Raw genomic sequence first — 18199 nt, forward strand, 5'->3', positions numbered from 1 at the left:
GCTGCCGGAAGCGGGGCGAGAGGCTCGGGGTGGCCGCCTCGCCCCCTCCCCGCCCGCCCGCTCCCGGCAGTGCCGCTCTCTCGCGGCAGAGGGCGCCCCGCTCCACGCTTGCGAGCGGCGGCACGGGGCGGGAGGGGGGACACAGGGGGACACAGGGGGACACACACAGGGGACAGGGGAGCCGGTTCCCAAAGCCCAGAGAAAACCTCACTGCCTCCCGAAACAGGAACCCTGCCACTGCTCCACCAAGCGTGAGGCGGTTTGCATCCCTGCTTCCCTGCATCTCTGCTTCCCTGCATCCCTGCTTCTCTGCTTCCCTGCATCCCTGCTTCTCTGCTTCCCTGCATCCTTGCATCCCTGCCCCGTGAAGAGTGAGGTGGCTGGCAGCTTGCATCCTTGCTTCCCTGCATCCCTGCCCCATGAAGGACAAGGTAGTTTGCAGCTGGCATTCCTGCCCTTGGCAGGTCCTGCCCCTGGCACTCCAGCCTTCGTATTTCCTAAGGACCTTCCAGAGCTGGAGGAGGCTCAGAGTGGCGCTTCAAGGATGTTCTGTGGAGGGAACAGCTGTGATGTCCACATGGATGAAGAGACACCAAGGGGAGATGATAGAGGTTAAACGACTATCCCAAGTGTCGGGGAAAAGGTGAGGAAGGGTGACAGTTCCTGCTGCCTCCAACAGAAAAGCCATTGGGGCAGCAAATGAAGACTGAAGGTGGAGAAGCGAAATGGGCGGTGTAGGTCACTCAAGGACTCCCTGAAGGACTCCCCACTGCAGGAAGAAAAATCCATGGAAGTCTGTTAGATACAAAAGCTCAGACATCTCTGTGCTGACAGTGGTCAGAGGTGAGAGGACCATGGTCCATCCTGTGGTTCCTGCTCCTGCACTGCTCCCTGCACATCTGAGAGACATCCAGGCAGGCTACCATGGGGTAGTGGTGGAGACAGACCTCTGGGCTGTCCTTCTTTACCTCTCTTCCCTTCTTGCTCAGTCCGGAGTAAGAAAAATTAAAAGCGAACATGATTTTCTGTTTTGTTTTTCTTTTTGTTCCTAAAAGAGAGCAGTTGCTCCTACCCGGGAATACCTGTCCCATCTGGCTTCCGAGTTGCTCATTTTCATTGCATGAGCAAAGGACCAAGAAATAGACCATAAAAATAACTGCCTACAGCTGAACCTCTCTGGGAAGCTGGGATACACAAAGGAGGTGGATTTAGGGGAAGCTGGTGACATAGGATCTAGGCTATAAACCACTTCCTTCTGCTGCAGGGACTGAGGCTGCGTTCGTGCAGAGGAATGATCAGTGCTGTAATTCAGATGCTCCTGCAATTGTAGAGTGTGTCAGCTGGGAAGTCCCCAAAGCTCATCGCCAGATTAAGAATTAGCTGCAGATTGTAGTGAGATGGATTGGTGTCATGGCATGGTACCCTCCGGCAGTCCCTCAGAGCTGCTCCTGGTGCTTTCTGATGCCATCGATCCCTGCTGCCTACGGGAAGGAGACACTGGGGAAGGAACCAAAACAAGCAGATGAGGAGCTGGCCCTGTGCCCCCAGCCTCTGTCCTGATCCCAATGGTCTGAGCCCTGAGCTGATTACCAGCAGCTTGATCTCTCCTCTAATGCCACAGCCTGGTGCCCATGCAGGGCTGCCCGGAGGCAGCTGGTACACCTGGCTGCCAGCTTCTATGGATGCAGTTGTTTCCAGCCTGGCTTTGCTGGCTCTGCATTGTGTTTCTCACCTTCCCCAGCAAAGAAGTGCACAGGGCAGGGAGAGAGAAAGCTTCATGCTAAGCCACCCTCCCCTGCCAGCCGGTGTGCCCAGGCAGCCTGGAAAGCCTTTGGCTGGCAGCCTGAAGGACAGGAGTTACCAGCATTGCTCAGGAGTGAGAAAGGTCTCCTGGGGACAGCACTGGGGTGACAGAGGACACCATGGGAAAAGCCACTTTGCAGAAGGCAGAGCTGGAGGACAAGGGCTGGTGTCACAGAAAGAGAGTGGCACACTTGAATGCAGGTTGTGTGTCCCCTCCAAATGAGAGCCCTCTCAGCTCTGTGATCCCCTTCATCCTCCTGTCCCTCTCCCAGGGCTGGGACACAGAAAAGATCTTTTGCATTTTTCCTTGCACTACTGCTGGCAGAAAATTTTTCTGTACTGGAAGCTTTGCAAAAGTCCTTGGGGACACACTGGAGGGGGTAGGGAGGGCTGTTTGACCCCAAAGCAGAAGGATCCCAAAGAAGGACAAGCAGAGTATCCCATATGTAGGCTCTGGAGCCCCGAACTACCATCTCTGTTTGCAGAAGACAACCCTCAGCCCTGGGCTGCCAGCATTTCCTGACAAGCCAAGGCACACCAAGTGTAGCCAGGCTGGGATCTAAGTCACAAGGGCTTCCCAACTGCCTGCACACAAGGGAAGAGTGGAGGATGCTGCTCTGCTCCTCTGTGCTCCCCTGGTCTCCCTGAGCTGCCAGGAGATACTCTGGGCTTTTCCTCTCCCTAGTCTTTATCCCCCCCAGCTGATTGCCTGTAGCTCCAGGGGAGAGCCCATCACCTTGGCCTCTTGGCTGCAGGGTTGTGAGGTTCCCACACATCCTTTGCCAGCTGAGTGATTTCTCCTGGAAATAACACCTTTTTCTTGACCCTTTTCTTGTCCCACAGTCTGGCCAGGTGGGTGTTAAACACCACACACACTTCATGCTCCCTGTGCCATAAGGTGCCCAGGGTGTCTGGTCCAGCACTGAGACACCCCGGGGACCTCATGGATTTGAGACCCTCTGGGCACTCAGACAAATGGTGTCACAGGCACTTGGAGAAGAAAGATTACAGAAGGAGAATTAAAGTCTGGGGCTGAGAGTTAAAAACTAAACAGAGATACTTAAATAGCCCAGGAGCTATAGGACATGCTGTGGTTTCTCCTGGAGGAAAGGATGTAGTTGTGAGGCCAGGTGGAATTTTGAAGTCGTCTGATAAGTCTTTGTTGATGCTAACACATAGCAGAATGGTGAACAACCTACTGGATTGTTCAGAGAAATTACACCAGGGTGAAGACCATTCTGAAGATCTGGCACATCCACTAGTTAAAAAAACAAAGGATGAAGGTTGCTGAAACTGTAGGTAATAATCTCACATGAAAGGAACCACACAGGACACAAAATAACATGACTTTGGACCTCGTTATGACAGATACAGATGAATTAATTGCTGGGCTGAAAGGCAGTGGTTGTCCTGATTGGTTGACCTGATTCTGCTTGTTCTGGGGGAAAAAAAAGCTGTTCTGTCTCATTTAAATGTGCTGATCCATAGGGTTAATTTTTCCAAAGATGAAAGTAGAAGAGGAATTCAGATTGGGAGGAATAATTTAGGAAAAATGTGAGAAAATATTGTGAGCTCTTCAGAAAGAGTTTTTCATAGGTGGCAGGTCACGGTGCAAACAGAGAGGAAATGGGTTTGGCTACAAGCCCATTGTGATTCAGTGGCAAATTGGAAACCAAAGAGCTACAGATGACAACTGGAAGGGAAGGAGGACACAAAAAATCAGTCAATAAAATAGAAACTCAAGATATTGATTACAAATGCTAAAAAAAACCAAGTAAATAAACCTATACTGGGCAGGAGGGAGGACAACAAGAGAAATGCAGGTAGATGGAGAAGAAAATAAGTGACAGCATTGATACAGTCTCTACCTAACATCATGGAGATGGTAAAACTGACAGTCTAAAAGCTTTTGTGCTCAGTAAGTAATTCCAGGAGGGGATATACTTGTATCAGATGAGATACCATACAGACCACTGGAATCTTCAACAGATATTAGAGCACATACAGGAGTAAACTCACAAGCCCAGAAGAGTCCTTTGAGAGCTGGCAGAGGTGTCCTGCCCTACTAATCCTTATTTGCAAGAAGATCAGAGAAATGCTAATGTTTTACCAGAATTTCTAAAAAAGGCAAATGAGATCACTGGATAAATCAGACCTGTTAACCTGGCATCATGCAAAAGAGTGGAAGAGAATCTGAGCATTAACCAACATGGAGCTAACAAAGTAGAAATAATGAATTGCCCGTTTTTTGTGGCAATGATGTTTGGGTTTGGTGCGTGAAGGTCACTGCATGACCACAACATTGTTATTGTGAACATTTTGCCTGAGAACACTGAGATACAATAGGATAAAGTATTTCCTACAGGAGTTAGCTGCAGGTGAGCCTCAGGAATAGATGACCTCTGTTGATACGTGGGAATCTTCCCCCCAGAAAGGTGGATGCTCCTGAACCCTTCTCACGGCTGATAATGCTGGCGCATGGCGGAAGGACGGGTAATGAGATAAGGACATCACAGTCCTGCTCACTGGTTTGTTACTTTGGTGAACTCAACCTATTCAAACAAAATATCTTAGCAAATCAAATGCAAGGAGGAAGGAGCAAATTGTGGACTTCAGTTACTGAGTGGGAGGATGGAAATGGTCAGAGCAAACAACTCAACCAGAGCTCCCACTGTGATATGGGAGTACAAGGAGTAGCACAGGTTTTGCATATTTAAATGGAGAGTAATGACATGGCTGATGCAAGTCCTGCCTATGATTCTCAGTTCAATTCAGTTTTGTTTTGTTTTGTCTTGTTTTGTTTTTAATCGAGATGAAACATGGGAGAAGAGGCAGAAAAGAATCACTGCAAGGAAGCCCGAGCATGGGAGAGAACGAGAGCACACATGCCTGGTCTGGTTATCTAAATGAAACAGAGATTAAGAGGTGTATGAGTGCTTTCCTAAGGCCACGGGAAATCTAATTTCAGTTGTAGACAACACCGAACATTTACAGAGAAACCAACAAGAAAAACTCCTCAGCCTGCTGAAGACATGAGGGGCGCGTTCTAACAAACTTAAACCTCCAGCCTTTTCTCATCATGTTCCCAATCTCTCTGGCTTGGCAGAGGAAGGATCCACCACAGGTGTCAGAGACCTCACCCTGGGAAACAAAACCCTCAGACACGCCCTTCAATCCCCTACAGCAATCCAAACGTACATATTCATCTCAACATACTCCAAGCAGGTATCCCACAGCACATACCTGGCATACCTAGCTCTGCTGGCTAACTTAACACTCATATCAGTTCCGCATTAGTCGAAGCATTAGAGCCACTTAGCGTACTGTTATTGGTGCTTGATCTCACAAGTGTCTTAAGGAAGTTGGTGTTCATACCGCCTGACTTTGTTAACATCTTAGGAGAATAGGCAATGCTAAAATATCCTTATTGCTCCTTCTACACCCATTTTAATCTAGCACCTTTACACACTGAGAGATTTATCATTTTATTGCTCCATTAACAAAACTGTCCACCATCGTCTTCATCTGAGGTCCTATGACCCTTTTCTCTATGCTGACAAAATCCTTAACTAGGAGTTAAAGGTTTTTAAATTAAAACTCTCTCAGGAGCCTAATTACCACCATTTCAATGCTAAATGCTTTAATACAGGCAACAAACCAAAGGCCAAATTCCAAAGCCAGGGTAAACCCACATGAGAAATGATCAGGCTTCCTCCACAAGAAGCATGATTAATCACCAGAACCAACCAGCTAATGAGAGAGTCTATGGGTTTATCTTCAGATCAAGACTTGGTTCCCTCTCGGAAGAGGTGTTTGCTTTGGCATCCATTGTAGCAGTAAGTGGGCAAAATACAATGGCTTGTGGTGTAAAGGAAGCCACATGGGAGGGGTGGCCATTTTTTCTGGTCTGATCCTCCCAAATGCACTGCACCTCCACCTGCTTCACCAAGAGCTGGAGGTGAGCAAATTGGCTCCCTGAAATCAAGGTTGGGGAGACAGCTCATCCAGCCTGCCCTCCTCTCTGCCTTCAAGGGATCCCTTGTTATGCAGTGTAAAGCAGTGAAGGGCAGAGAGCCAAAGTGTGGCTAACCCCAGCCCAGAGTCACTAAAGGCCTGGGAGCCTCTCTGATACATAAATCTTTGACACGTGTCTGGAACTGTCACCAACCCAAAAGACCAAACAGGTCCTTCCTTGGAGGTCACAACTTGGGGAACTTGTTCCCAATCAAAATCCTCACCCCCAGCCTGAGGCTGATCATGGTGCTTGAGGGAAGTCCCATTAGATCAGTGCTGTTCTGGTGCCTTATGGCAGCTATGCCAGCATAGTCCTCTCAGAAGCGACCCAAGAGGTTGTCTTGAGATATCTTATTAACTGAGAGATGCCTCTGGACACAGAGCACCTCCTTTTCCTTGTTACTTGGTGGAAGGTCGCTAACCCAATGGGATGGGTGAAAGGTGGGAGGACGAACTGTACACTGAAGGTGGTTCTCCCTCCTGCTTGATGATAGTGGGCATCCCAGTAATGGATGGGTATTTTAGGGGTGGCAAAATCTCACCTTCTGTTATTACCTTGATGCATCCCTCACAAAGCTTTGGTCCAGCTGGCAGACTCCATCTTGCCCTTCCGGACATGGCCACATCTCAGGCATGTCCTCCCTTTCCCACCACCATTTCTGGCTGCCCCAGCAACACAGTACCCTGGGCAAGAGGACTTTTGCTCTGAGGAGACAGCAGTGAGCATACAGTTTTGCCACATTTATCTCCAGCAGCCCATGCCAAGCATGTCCTATGCTCCCCATACCAGCATCTCTGAGCAGGAGGCCGCAGGGGCTGATGAGGGTGAATGCTTTGCCCTCGAGGCTGTTCTGGAAATGATTGTTGAATCTTTGAAATGGATGCAAGCCCTTGACTTTCAAAAGGATGGACTTTTGATACCTTTACAGAGGTGAGTTCAAGCTCTCCTTGTCTTTGGGTGCTCCATGGTGTGAGGCTGTGGTAGAGCCTGAAAGCCAAAGTTAGGACCATTATTTGTTCCTTTGACCCAGAACATTTGAGGGCAACCATAATGCCCCTGCGACCTCTTCAGAAGACAGTCCAAATGGTGCAACCAATTTCTCCAAGAGGGACAGGCTGCTCCCAATCTCCCTGAAACCCTCTCTGTTTCTGTGGTCATTTATTTCTTGCTCACATGCACAGAGTAAGGGGCATTGCTGGGAAACGTGGGCAGGTGTGGAGTCAAAATATGATTCCACGGACTTGCCACTCCTGGGGAGCATGTGGGAATGAAACCAAAGCCATAGCACTTTGGGGAAAGTCTCCCACATCCCAGTTGGCTGCCAGGCAGGGGAGTCTGGATGGGAGCAATAGTGCAAGGTGGGGGTGGGTCAGTCTGTAGTGCTTGGGAGCAGAGCTGCCCCATGCGCTTGGAGCTGCAGCCCCACACACTTAATGAGCACCAAATGTGCATAAAGTGAACAGAGGAAAAGCCTTTGTCAGGCAACAGCGGCAACTGCCACTGCGGAAACAGTCAGAAAAGCCTTTCCCCTTAAAGTTTACTACTTTTACTACTAGCCTGGCCTGGAAGCCTTTATTGCTCCAGACAAAGCTGGGACTTTGCTCTTGAGCCAGCCAATGAGAAGCATCAGAAAACCTGCATCCATGTATATAAGCCTGGTGCACCTTTGTGTGCATTCTTCAGCGTGTGGGTGCCCGTGTGTGTGCACATGCCAAGGGCTCTGAGCGTGGGTTTGGGTGGGGCAGGAGCTCACCTCGCCCTCCTGGGTGCTGCTGTGGGGAGCCAGGCAGGGGGCAGCCAGAGGCTCCAGGTTCCCTCCCGCTGCTGGGAGGCTCGGGGGGGGGGAAGTTCAGCAGTTCTGCAAACAGAGGCCTCTCTCAGAAACACCGACAGCCACTTCAGGGGCAGGTTTGCAGAGGAGCTCGTTGCCCCTTTGCAGAGCTGGAAGGAAGCAAGCTTCTGCAGGGAGCTTGTCACCTCGAGGCCCCCTCCAGGCTCTTTGGAGGGTCTGCCCCCACTGTGACACACACCTGCCTGTGCAACTCAGAAACACTGCTGGAGCTTTTTGGAGAGCCCTGGTGAACCTGTGCACACGGATGTGGATCCTGTGGGTGCAGAGTGGGACAGGGTTGGTGCTTGAGCTGCCCCTGGCAAACCCCCAGCAGAAACCATGCTCTTGGTTTCCACTGAGCTCCAGCCAAGATCAGGGTCTTCCAACAACAGGGAGGTGTGAAAGGTGCTGAGGCCATCTAGAAGGGACATGATCTTTGCTGATGTGGGTGGCAAAGGCCTCCCAGCTCCAGAGGAGCTGCCAGGAGCCATGGAAGCCAGAGTATCGTGACTGTCCTCCTCCACATTCTGGCTACCAGACCCCTGCCAGCAGCAGGGCAGGTGCCTGGTGACTCCTGGCTGAATGGTCACTCCTGCAACTTGAGACCTCAGCCAAGCCATGCATCCCATGCTCTTGTGGGATACCAAATGCTGGAGTAGCCTGTGGTCTGCACCACCTGATGGGCACTTCTGCATCGCCTGACTCCTGTCCACAGGGTGCTTCTCCCAGGACTGACATCAACCTACTTGTGCCCATGGCAGGTGGAGGCCCTCGACCACATTTCATCTGCTGGTCCAGGATGGCAAGAGAATGCTGAATCCTGGCCTCCTCTGCTGCTCCTGGCCCTCCCACGGCCCGCAGTGTCTGGGAGCTGTGGCAGGCATGCCTGCTGCACCATGCGGCGTTTCTGCAGGCGAGGAGGCCTTTGAGAGGCCAGGATAATGGCTAATAGTGCTGTTTTCCTCTGCTCTGCTTTCCTTCAAGTGAATTACCAGGGTCTTGCTGGGAATTATCCTGCCATTACCCAGCACTCTGGGGAGCTGCCAGTGATTTACTTAACAGCAAACAACACAAAGAGCCGGACACGGCGGGAGCTACACAACTGAGCAAGCTGGGGAACGTACAAGTGGAAGAAAAATGCTGTAACAGCAGCCAGGGTGCAGGGATCCGGCCAGGGCTGCCAGCCACGGATGGGCACGAGGATATCCCCAGGATCTGCCCTCAGTTTGCACGTTCCAGGGAGCCGTTCCCTGCAAGGGTAGACTTGGTCCATGGAAATGTCAAAGGGTGGAGGCCCCATGGTTCTGTGCCCAGCTGGCCAGGGGGAAGCCCAGGGCTGTGGCACAGAGAAAAATCCAGCTCTCCCTGTTCCTGGAGAGGTATTGGACTCAGAGATGGTGGGGAAGGCTGTGAGCAGGCTGGCAGCAGAGCCAGGACTGACCCCCTGCTCTACACCAAGACCCACCAGTGCCTGCATAAGGGGTGCAGAAGGGACAAAGAGTCCTGACCTCTCCCATTGCCTCTTTGCATCTTCCAGATTTTGTCCTTGTCACCCTTTATTATCCCATGGGTGAGCAGGGCCCTCAGACACCCATGGCCTGCCTCGCCCCAGCCACACTGATGCCTGTGACAGCCTTGGCTCCAGCAGATCACCACAATGCCAGGCTGCCCCAGGCTGCTCCCGCCTTCCTCCGGGAACTGCCCTCTGCGCACAAAAGGGTACGGACACCCCCACAGACACGTGCCTCCCATATGTGTCCCCAGCATTTGTGCTGCACCCACCCCACAGGCTCTCATATTTGCCATGTGTCCCCTCTCCTCTCACAGGCTGCCCCTGCACAGCCACCACGTGGTCCCCCAAGCACCCACACAGACCCCCTTGTCCTCCTGCCCTGTGCACAGCTCTGCACACACACACACACACACTCTCCTCTTGACACTTCACAGGCGCCGGGCAAAGGAGGGGTGAAGGAGGGGCTCCTCGAGTGCTAGAAAGTTGTTCCTACTCTGCGCTGGGAGAAACCACATTACTCACGAGTCCTTTTTTAGCGCGGCTATGTGTTTCCCCCTTCCATCTCCAGTCCATTAGCTACTATGGAAACAACATGTCATTGCCCGGAGGTGGAGTTCAGCCACAGCCAAAACAGCCGCGGATAAATTCCAGCACCCAAATTCACATCCTGGGGCAAAGCCCGTGCAGTTCAGCCGGTGAATGGGAGCAGAGTCCTGGCTGTGCTAAAGGAGCAGATCTCAGTCAAGGCATGCTTGCTGCAGGATGTGTGGGGTGCAGAAAGCACTGGTGGGAGCCCTATTCTCCCAGCCAGAGTGGACATGGCATGGGGAAGGCCAGGATGATGTACTCTTCCAGAGCTGACCAAGGGCATGCGAGTGGAGATAAACAGCAGATCCACAGGGCCTTGGCTGCGTCATGTCTGCTGCATCCTGCAGCACCCACTGCCCAGCCTGTGACAGCTCTCAGCTGTGGATTTTTGGTGTCCGGCCTGAACATTTCGTGCATCTCACCCAGGCCCCTACTGCGGGGCAGAAGAAGCCAGGAGTCCTCAGTGCACCAGGGCAGCCAAAGTGCTTGAGCTGAGCTGCTGCAGGTGAGCAGTGGGGAGCACTGTGGGATGTTCTCCTCAAATTCTGTCCCCATACCCTGAGTCACCTGGATCTGGGGAGGGACTATCATTGTCCCAAAGCCTGCCTGGCTCTGCATGGGGAAATACACTGAAGGTGGGGCAGAAGCTGAAGGGACCCAAGGGAGTCACAGTTTAAGTGTGGCTGCTCCTTGTCATATCCCCTCGGGACCCTGGGAGGAGGAGGGCAGGCAGGGATGGTGGCATGTCCTGCCTGGAGGCTTTCATAGCAAGGGTGAGTCCTGACTCCAGTCTTCCCTCACAGATGGGAAATACTGGGGATAGGAAGCAAAGCCCTTAGAAGGAGGAACTTCCCTCAGTGGCAGCTAGCAGTCCATGACGGAGCTGTGACATCCAGCAATGGTTCTGCCCAGCTGCCTGCTGCTGTCTGTGGGCACCCTCCCATCCTGGGCTGCCCAGGAGCTGCCATGTCCCACTCTGGTGGATTTGCTACCCTGCAGTGCCAGTGCCTGGGGACAGCAGTGCCACATCGGGTAGGCAGTAACTACCCCAGCACTTCCAACAGCTCACCCAGAGACAGGCACCAGAGACAGCTCTGGCCTAGCTTGGACACCCCCTCCCTTCCCCAGCTTCCTCAGGAGATGGAGCAGGAAAACCTGTTAGTCCCCAGGGCAGCCTGGGAGTGATCCACTGGCTTTCGAGGTGGAGCAGTGACCTGTGTAAGTGCCTGCCTGGATCAGGGCCAGTGAGAGCAAACTCTGGCCATGAGGCTCCCTCAGAGGAGGGAGGGAGAGACCAGAGGCAAGCAGAGATGCCTTTCCAAAGCAGGCAGAGGAACTGCCCGTCAGCAAGGCTTCTCTGCAAAGAGGTGAGCACCATCTCTGAAAAACAACAGAACAAACATAGTGAGGCAGAAAAAAATAATACTGGTTTCTAGAGCAGGGATTTTCAACCTGTTCTGCTTTGCTGATCTCCAAAAATATCCCACCAGAGATGCAAGTTCCTTTGTAGCAAACCCACACCACCTGGCATGATGCTTCCTGGCCTCAGTTACTCTTCCTTAAAAGCAGCCACGGAGCCATGGGGATCCCCCGGCCACAAAAGCTGCAGCTCCTGAGAGCACTGGAAACACAAATCAGGCTTGCTTACTCTCATGGGAGCCCCATGAAGTGGATTGCAGCCCCAAAACCCCAGGGCATGGTGCTGCAAGAGCAATGCTTGCCCCACACCCACTAAGGAAGGAGCAGGAGGGCACCCAGTGAAGCTGGGAAAAGCTGAGGTGCTGGGGAGCACTGGGGACATTGCAGTTTCAAAGCCATGCTTCTGACGGGGTGCTTGGTGTGGATTCTCTGGTGACTAATAAAAGGCCTGAGATTGCAGTGGCAGGTCTCTTGGGGTGGGTGCTAGTGAGTGTCCCCCATCTGCTCAGCCACTTGTTTCCAAGACATTGCAAGAAGATATAGAATCTCCCCCTCACATCACCACTAAATTTGTTTAAAATTGGTCCCATGGGTTTGCAACAACTAGAAAGGAACGAGCAGCAAAAATGGGAGAAAGGCTCTTTTTCTTTGGAAACCAATGTGAACAGCAGCTAAAATAAATGCTAAGGGATGCAGAAAGGTGGAAAGGAAAGAAGTAGGAAGAGAATGATCCTGCTAAAATATCTCTTCTCTCCAAAATCTTGCCTATCACAGGTGTCTCCACTGAAGTAGGATGCCTGAGCATCCTTAACAAGTGGGGGACAGTCCTGAGATACAGATTGGTCCCAATGTCCCCAGTCACATCCTTGTCCAGAATCTCAGAAATGCCACCCAAGAAAATTTCTTCCAGGCAGGGATCTTCCCTATGTTCCTGTCCTGGGGCTATGGGTGTGAACACAGACCCCATCAGCTCTGCAGCTGAGCTGAGTGACACAGGGGACACACATCCACAGGGATGGCATTTCCCCCCATATCCCCTTTGCTTTTAGCCACTGATGTAAGGACCAGAGGAGCTTCTCTCAAGCCTGCACAGCCATGAGACAAGTTGGCCAAATAACCTGGGTGAAAATAAAAAAAAAAAAGAAAAAGAAAAAAGGCAGAGTCCATTCCCTAATTCCCTCTCATTGCACAAGCAGTGAGAGAGGCCGCACACCGGCAGAGCTGGACGGCTCCTTTGGCAGCGGCACAGATTTCGATCGGCTTGAAGCAATCATGAAAATGCAGCCTGAACTTCCAGTGACTCACCCAGAGAAGGGAAACTTCCTGGCTTGTGTGTTTGAGCATTTCTGGAAAAACTGCTATATTTGGCATGGAAAATAGGAAGGATTCCTCCAGTTGCTTGAAACAGGAGCAGCAGAAATGAGTCAATGGGCAGTTGAAGAACGTTGAACAAGGGCGCTCTCTAAATTATTCATTGTGATTGTCCACATTGTGTATTTTCCCCACAACAGGCTCAACAATGACAGCCCAGGATGGCCCAGGCTTCACCAGGAAGATCCTCGATTTATTGCTCCGACAGCCACCCCAGCACTGCACATTGGCTGTGTATCATTGGCTATGGACATTACAGGCTGCTTCCCATCTGTTTACCAACAAATACTGCTCCTAAAGGTATGGCATTGTGCTTATCGCTACATGTTGACCCAGCGTGAAAAATCTGCCAATTTATGTTTTCATGACATCAGTAGCTAGAAATGCAGTTCTTGCCAGCTTCAAACACTCTCAAATGTTTCATCTAGTATGCTGGGGGAAAAAAATGAAGGAACTGCTCTTCTGCACATTACTGAAGTTGGTGGAGGGGGGAGCTATTTTGAGGATTTGAAATGCATTCTTCTCTCCCTTTTTTTTTTTCAATAGTTGTCCAAATGGTTATTCAAACAGCTTGTTCATTAAACTCCTGAGTCGGTAAATGAAAATTGTCATTTTCAGATCATATTGTTATTACCTAAAGGAAAAAAAAGATATGAATAAATTACAAGAAAAAAGAACCCAACAACTTTTCATGAAAAATCTGCTAAAAAGAGAGAGAGAGGGCAGCAAACATTTTCCATTGGGTCCAATGCCAACCAGCTCCTGGTTAGCGTACACTGAATTAAATATTCAATTTGGTCATGCTCTGCTTTTATTGGTGGATTAAGTATCAACAAATATGTCTAATGCAGAGAGATGCTTCATGCTGCAGCCTGGCAAATCCCATTGCAGCTCTGGATCAGTGCTTCGGGTGGGAAAACCTCTTCCTCCTGCCACTGTGACCCTGCAAGGCTGATGCCCGGGATCCATAGCCATTGCAAGGGGGCCCTTTCACCTTGTGACCTGCTGGTGTCCCTCATGGCTGGCCAAGCAGTGGGTGACCAGCACCTCTGCCATGATGCTGAGGGCAAGAAGCAGGAGAGGGACTGTTAGGCAGTGACCCTCTCCCAGCCACTGAGGCTTTGGAGCTGATGGACCTCTAGAACAGAGAGCGGGACCATTGGATTTAACTTCTTCCAATTTCTCTGCTGAATTTATCCAGTTGCTTTTTGCCTGTGAATTTTTAAGCCATTTTCCATGTTCCCACAGCAAGAAGGCCACAGCTTGGCCATGGCAGGAGAGCTCTCCCTTTCACTGGAGTGAGCTTGCAGCTTTCTGGTGGCCCCACATTCTTGTACAGGGAAGAGCCAAGCACCCACCTTGATTTGGCAGACTTCTTTCCTCTTCCCCGCTCAGCCCACTCTTTCCAAAGGTGCTGTTCAGTGGGAACCACCTGAAGCAGGAGGGTTTCAGCCTGGAAGCAGTGGCCTCCTACCCCCGGCTCCTCCCTGCTGGGCTCGAACATGGCCAGTCCCTCCAGAGCTCCAGCAGCACGGGGGGTGAGCTGGGAGACGAGTGGAGGAGCACTCCTATCCCCACATCTTCAGCCCACCAGAGGCCCCAGGCAGGAATGAGATATGTTGGAATCATATCAGAGAGAAGGGTCTTGTCTGGGGCTCTGCTTTGCCTCTCAAATGCTGCCCCTGGAGATTCGGTATCTGCTTGAGACTTCTGGTCCATCAATTATTTAATTCCCTCCAGCCATGTGGTCTCCAGCCCTGAGTGCTCTTCTCCTCCAAGCACACAGGCCTGCCTGTGGGGGGAGAGGGGTTGGGCGGAGGGATGCAGAGCTGGGGCTAGGCAGAGGACTCCCACTGGGAAGGAAAGCAGAGGCACAGGGGACAGGTCCCACCAGCCGAAATCTTGAGCTGAGCAGTTGGGCCGGCACCTTCTTTCCCAGCCACTCATTGGTTGAAGGAGTGGGTTCTTCTTCCGATCTCTGGGGATGACCCTGCGGAAATCACCTCCCTGCTCCATGCCTCACTTTCCCCACCTGTAAAATGGGGCCAAGGATTTCACAAGTGGTGTGAGCTCCAGTGGCACCCCAAACGTGCGTGCTAGACAGTGTTTTGCAATAAGCAAGAGTGTGACTCTTGCCCCTGCTCAGGGGGGTTACACCACCACGGATGTGCCTTTAGTAGCTCATGTAAGGCTGGTGGTCCCTGTTTGCTGCTGCTGCCCGTGCTGCCTCAAGCTAAAGCAGCACGGCACGGCACAGCACGGCACGGCACAGCAGGCACTGCTGGGTAGGCACGACAAGCTGTGACACGCGGGCAGGCAGGCGGCTGGAGCTGGGTAGGTGTGTCCCTGTTACCCAATAAATAACTCAAGCCCTAAAGCAGCCCATTGTAATTATTGGGGCCCCGCGCAGATTGAAAACGAAGAAGAAGGAGGGGAAAAAAGGAAATCAAGGTTCAGTTCTTCCCCAGGAGGTAGCGCTCCACAGGGAAAGCAATAGAGGGGAGCAGTGATTTATATCTCTCCAGAGGAATTCTCCTTTGCAGGGCCGCCCAAGGCGCCGCCAGGTTCAGCTGAGTTTCTCATCTGAATATGCATGAGCCAGTAATTAATTCTCTCTGATACTGATCCAGATTTGGGGTTGGTTTTGTGAGTGTGTGCGTGCGCGTTGTGTGTCCGTCTTCTCCCAGGTGTGCCAATGCACCAAGGAGGGATGAGACGAAGGAGTGGTGGTTCTCCACAGTTGTCCCTGCAGGATAATGGCCATTGACACTCCATGGCCAGCTTGGGGCAGACGGGTGGCCCTGGTTGGGTGGGCACTCCTGTGGAGTGGCTCTGGGTGGTGTCCTGCTGGGGACAGCATGAGGAACGGGGAGAGAGAGCAGGGCAAAATCGGGGTCATGTGCCTGGGGCTGGCCACACCATGGGGCAATCCCTGCCCAAACACACATCCAGCCTTGGGCATGTTGCAGGAGGTGTTTTTCCTCCTCCAGTGGACATTGCAAAGATACTGTGTTTGCAAAGTGCTGGAAAGAGGCAGGGAGGGAAGAGAATCTGGACTCACCTCCTCACTCCCACCTTCCTCTCTCTCTCCTTTTAAATCTCTTCCATGCATCATTTGAGCAGTGGGATGGGAAGGAACCCTGAGGAGCAAAACCCTGTGTCTGGCCCAAGGCCCAGGCCTGGGGCAGGATGTGGGTATGTAAATGCTGTGCCATGGGCCCTTGCTCTGGGTCTGATCCATGGCTTGTAGTCACAACCAGCCTTCAAAACAGGGGAAAACCAGAAAACATTAATGAGAGAGAAACAACTGTTTTCCAGCTTTGCTTAGTCCACACCCCAGACCAGAACACAGGTCTCTTGCTCCGGCCTCAGAAGCAGGTTGCCCCAATGGCCTCCTCACCCTTTCCTTGAGAGAAAGGCAATAATCAGCTTTCCTGCCTTTAAACCTTGCTGTGGGGCTCTGGCCATCTCTCAGGGATGAGTTGAGATTGTTCAAACACACAGGCAGGGAAGGACAGGGATGTGAATACTGGTGCCTGGGTCATGGATCAGCATCCCAAACTGGAGGCTTCCCTGGTCCCCCCACCATGTCCCCACTCTGCCTGTAGCCAGGAGCAGGATTAGTAGCAGTGCTGGGGTAAATTGCTCCCCTCCACCTGGCCCTGGCTCCTGACAGCACCCATCAACATGAGGCAGAAAAGGGGCTGCCTCGGCACCACATCTCAACCGGACAGGGCAGTGGCTTCCCAGAGCCACAGAGAAGCCAGTGAGCATCAAGGGATCATGGTGTCATTACCTGCTGGGGTCAGAGGATCTGGAGAGGTCACACTCCTTTTCCCACATCCTCCAGTCACGGGGGATAACTCCTCTAGAATGCTGTCCTCACTCTGGAGCTCCATGCAGAGGCCCAAGGACTGTGCCATGTCCTATCTACCACATCCAGCTCTGGATGCGGACTGGAGTGCAGAGGAGACAGACTCCCTACATCCATCTGAAGGATCCCTGCAATGTCTCCAGGCTTGGGAAGCAGCGGGCTGGGAACGGCCGGTGAGTCAGAGCCCTGTGTTGTAACATAGGGGGCAGAGCGCGTGTCAGAGCAGGGATGGCCGTGAGCTGCAGTGCGGGACCCGCCTGGGCCTTTTGCAATCCTCTGGGGAAAGGCGAAGTTAGTGTCTCCATCCCTTAATTAAAGTGTGCCACAGGGCCCCGCTCCCGCCTGTTTACGTGGTTCGTGGGGATGGACGGAGGAGCAGCAGCCCTAGACATGGGGAAGAGGGTGGCCTCATCAGCCCTTCCCTGCTCTCGAACGCAGTCTCTGGCTCCTGCAGCCAGGTCTCAGCCTTGGCCCCATGGTCTCTCAAAGACACTTTTTGGACCCATGAGCCGACTCCAGTTCTCTACACACGTCCCCTCCCTCCTGTGAGCACACATGAAGCTCCTTCCCACCTCCTCATCGCCCTCCATCCCCCCAGTACTGCTCCTCCTGAGAAAACATCCACCAAGCCCCGGCCCCCATGTGCAACCCTTGCCCATCGAGGAACAGAAGGTGACACAGCCAGGATGTCATCTCTGCTGGCTTCACGTCCCGCATCACCAGCCTGACCTAGAAACACTACCACGTCTCGTGCGCCGGAGCCCGGGGATGCTGCAGGCTCATCCCTCTGTTTTTTCCAGAGCAGCTGAGTGACAGTCGCCCCTCCCTTGCCTCTCCGAAGAGCGTAATGAGAATTTCCTCCGAGGAGCAGCTTGCCGCGATGAAATAATCGCCCGAGCAGCATGATCTTCGCCGGGGATTAGAGAGGCTGCTACTTGCTGAGCTAGGGAAACGGCCGGTGAGGAGGGAAAACTCCTACCTCCTCCTCCAGCACCTCGGCTCCTTTGCCAAAGCAATCGCCTGCCGCAGACGGAGCGAGGTCCGAGGCAGAGAGCTCAGCCCTGGAAACTTCTGTCCCCGATGCTCGGGTACTTTTGGAAAGTCCCCTTCCACCCTCCTCCTCCTGTCTCTGCTCCCTGCGGAGCCGCTCCCCAGCCCCGGCAGTCGGGAGGGGTGGAGAAGAGGTAAAGAAGCAGCTGCCTTTTGCAGGCAACAGTTTCTGTTGTTTCTTTTTGGACTGCTGAGGCATACAGCGCCGAGCTGAGCCTGCTTCTCCCTGCCTTCCGCACACAGGCACTCGCCAGCCGGTTATTCCGCTGCACGGAGGGACGGCAGCAAGGGCTATACATGGATTTCCGACGCGGAGTGGTTTAAGGCAGTTTTGCTTCCACTGCAGGCTTGGTTGTTTTTTTTATCTCCAACCCTCCCACCACCACCCCCCCGCCCCCTGTCCTCTGTGAGATCCTGGTTGTGACCATCCCTTGAGGATTCCTAGATTCCGAATTTTCTTCCTGAAATATCCCACATCTCATTTTCTTTTTTTTAAACTCTTCCTAAAACGTGGGAACCCCAAGCTCAAAGGAACATCCCTAGTTTGAGCAGAAGGCACGCATGAAAGACAAGTTATAGCAGAAGTGATTTTTTAGGGGGGCTGGGCTTGGGTGGGTATTTTTTCTTTCCTCTTTCGGACACATTTCGAGACTCGCTGGCCGCCAGCTCCCGGCTGGGCTGTGGCAGAGGGCGCTCCTGCCTCCAGCATTGCGAGCAACCTGCCCCAGACCCAGA

General features: G+C 52.5%; 1 long non-coding RNA gene across 1 annotated transcript; it reads right to left on the reverse strand.

The window, feature by feature from the left end:
* Window positions 1-11796: 11796 nt before the first annotated feature.
* Window positions 11797-17958, reverse strand: LOC125330794. Its single transcript, XR_007205707.1, has 2 exons — window positions 16337-17958; window positions 11797-15801 (listed from the first exon to the last, which is right to left on the reverse strand). It is a non-coding gene; the product is annotated as an uncharacterized LOC125330794 (long non-coding RNA).
* Window positions 17959-18199: the final 241 nt, after the last annotated feature.

The sequence above is a fragment of the Corvus hawaiiensis genome, chromosome 10, assembly GCF_020740725.1.
Source record: "Corvus hawaiiensis isolate bCorHaw1 chromosome 10, bCorHaw1.pri.cur, whole genome shotgun sequence".
In the NCBI taxonomy this organism is placed as follows: Eukaryota; Metazoa; Chordata; class Aves; order Passeriformes; family Corvidae; genus Corvus; species Corvus hawaiiensis.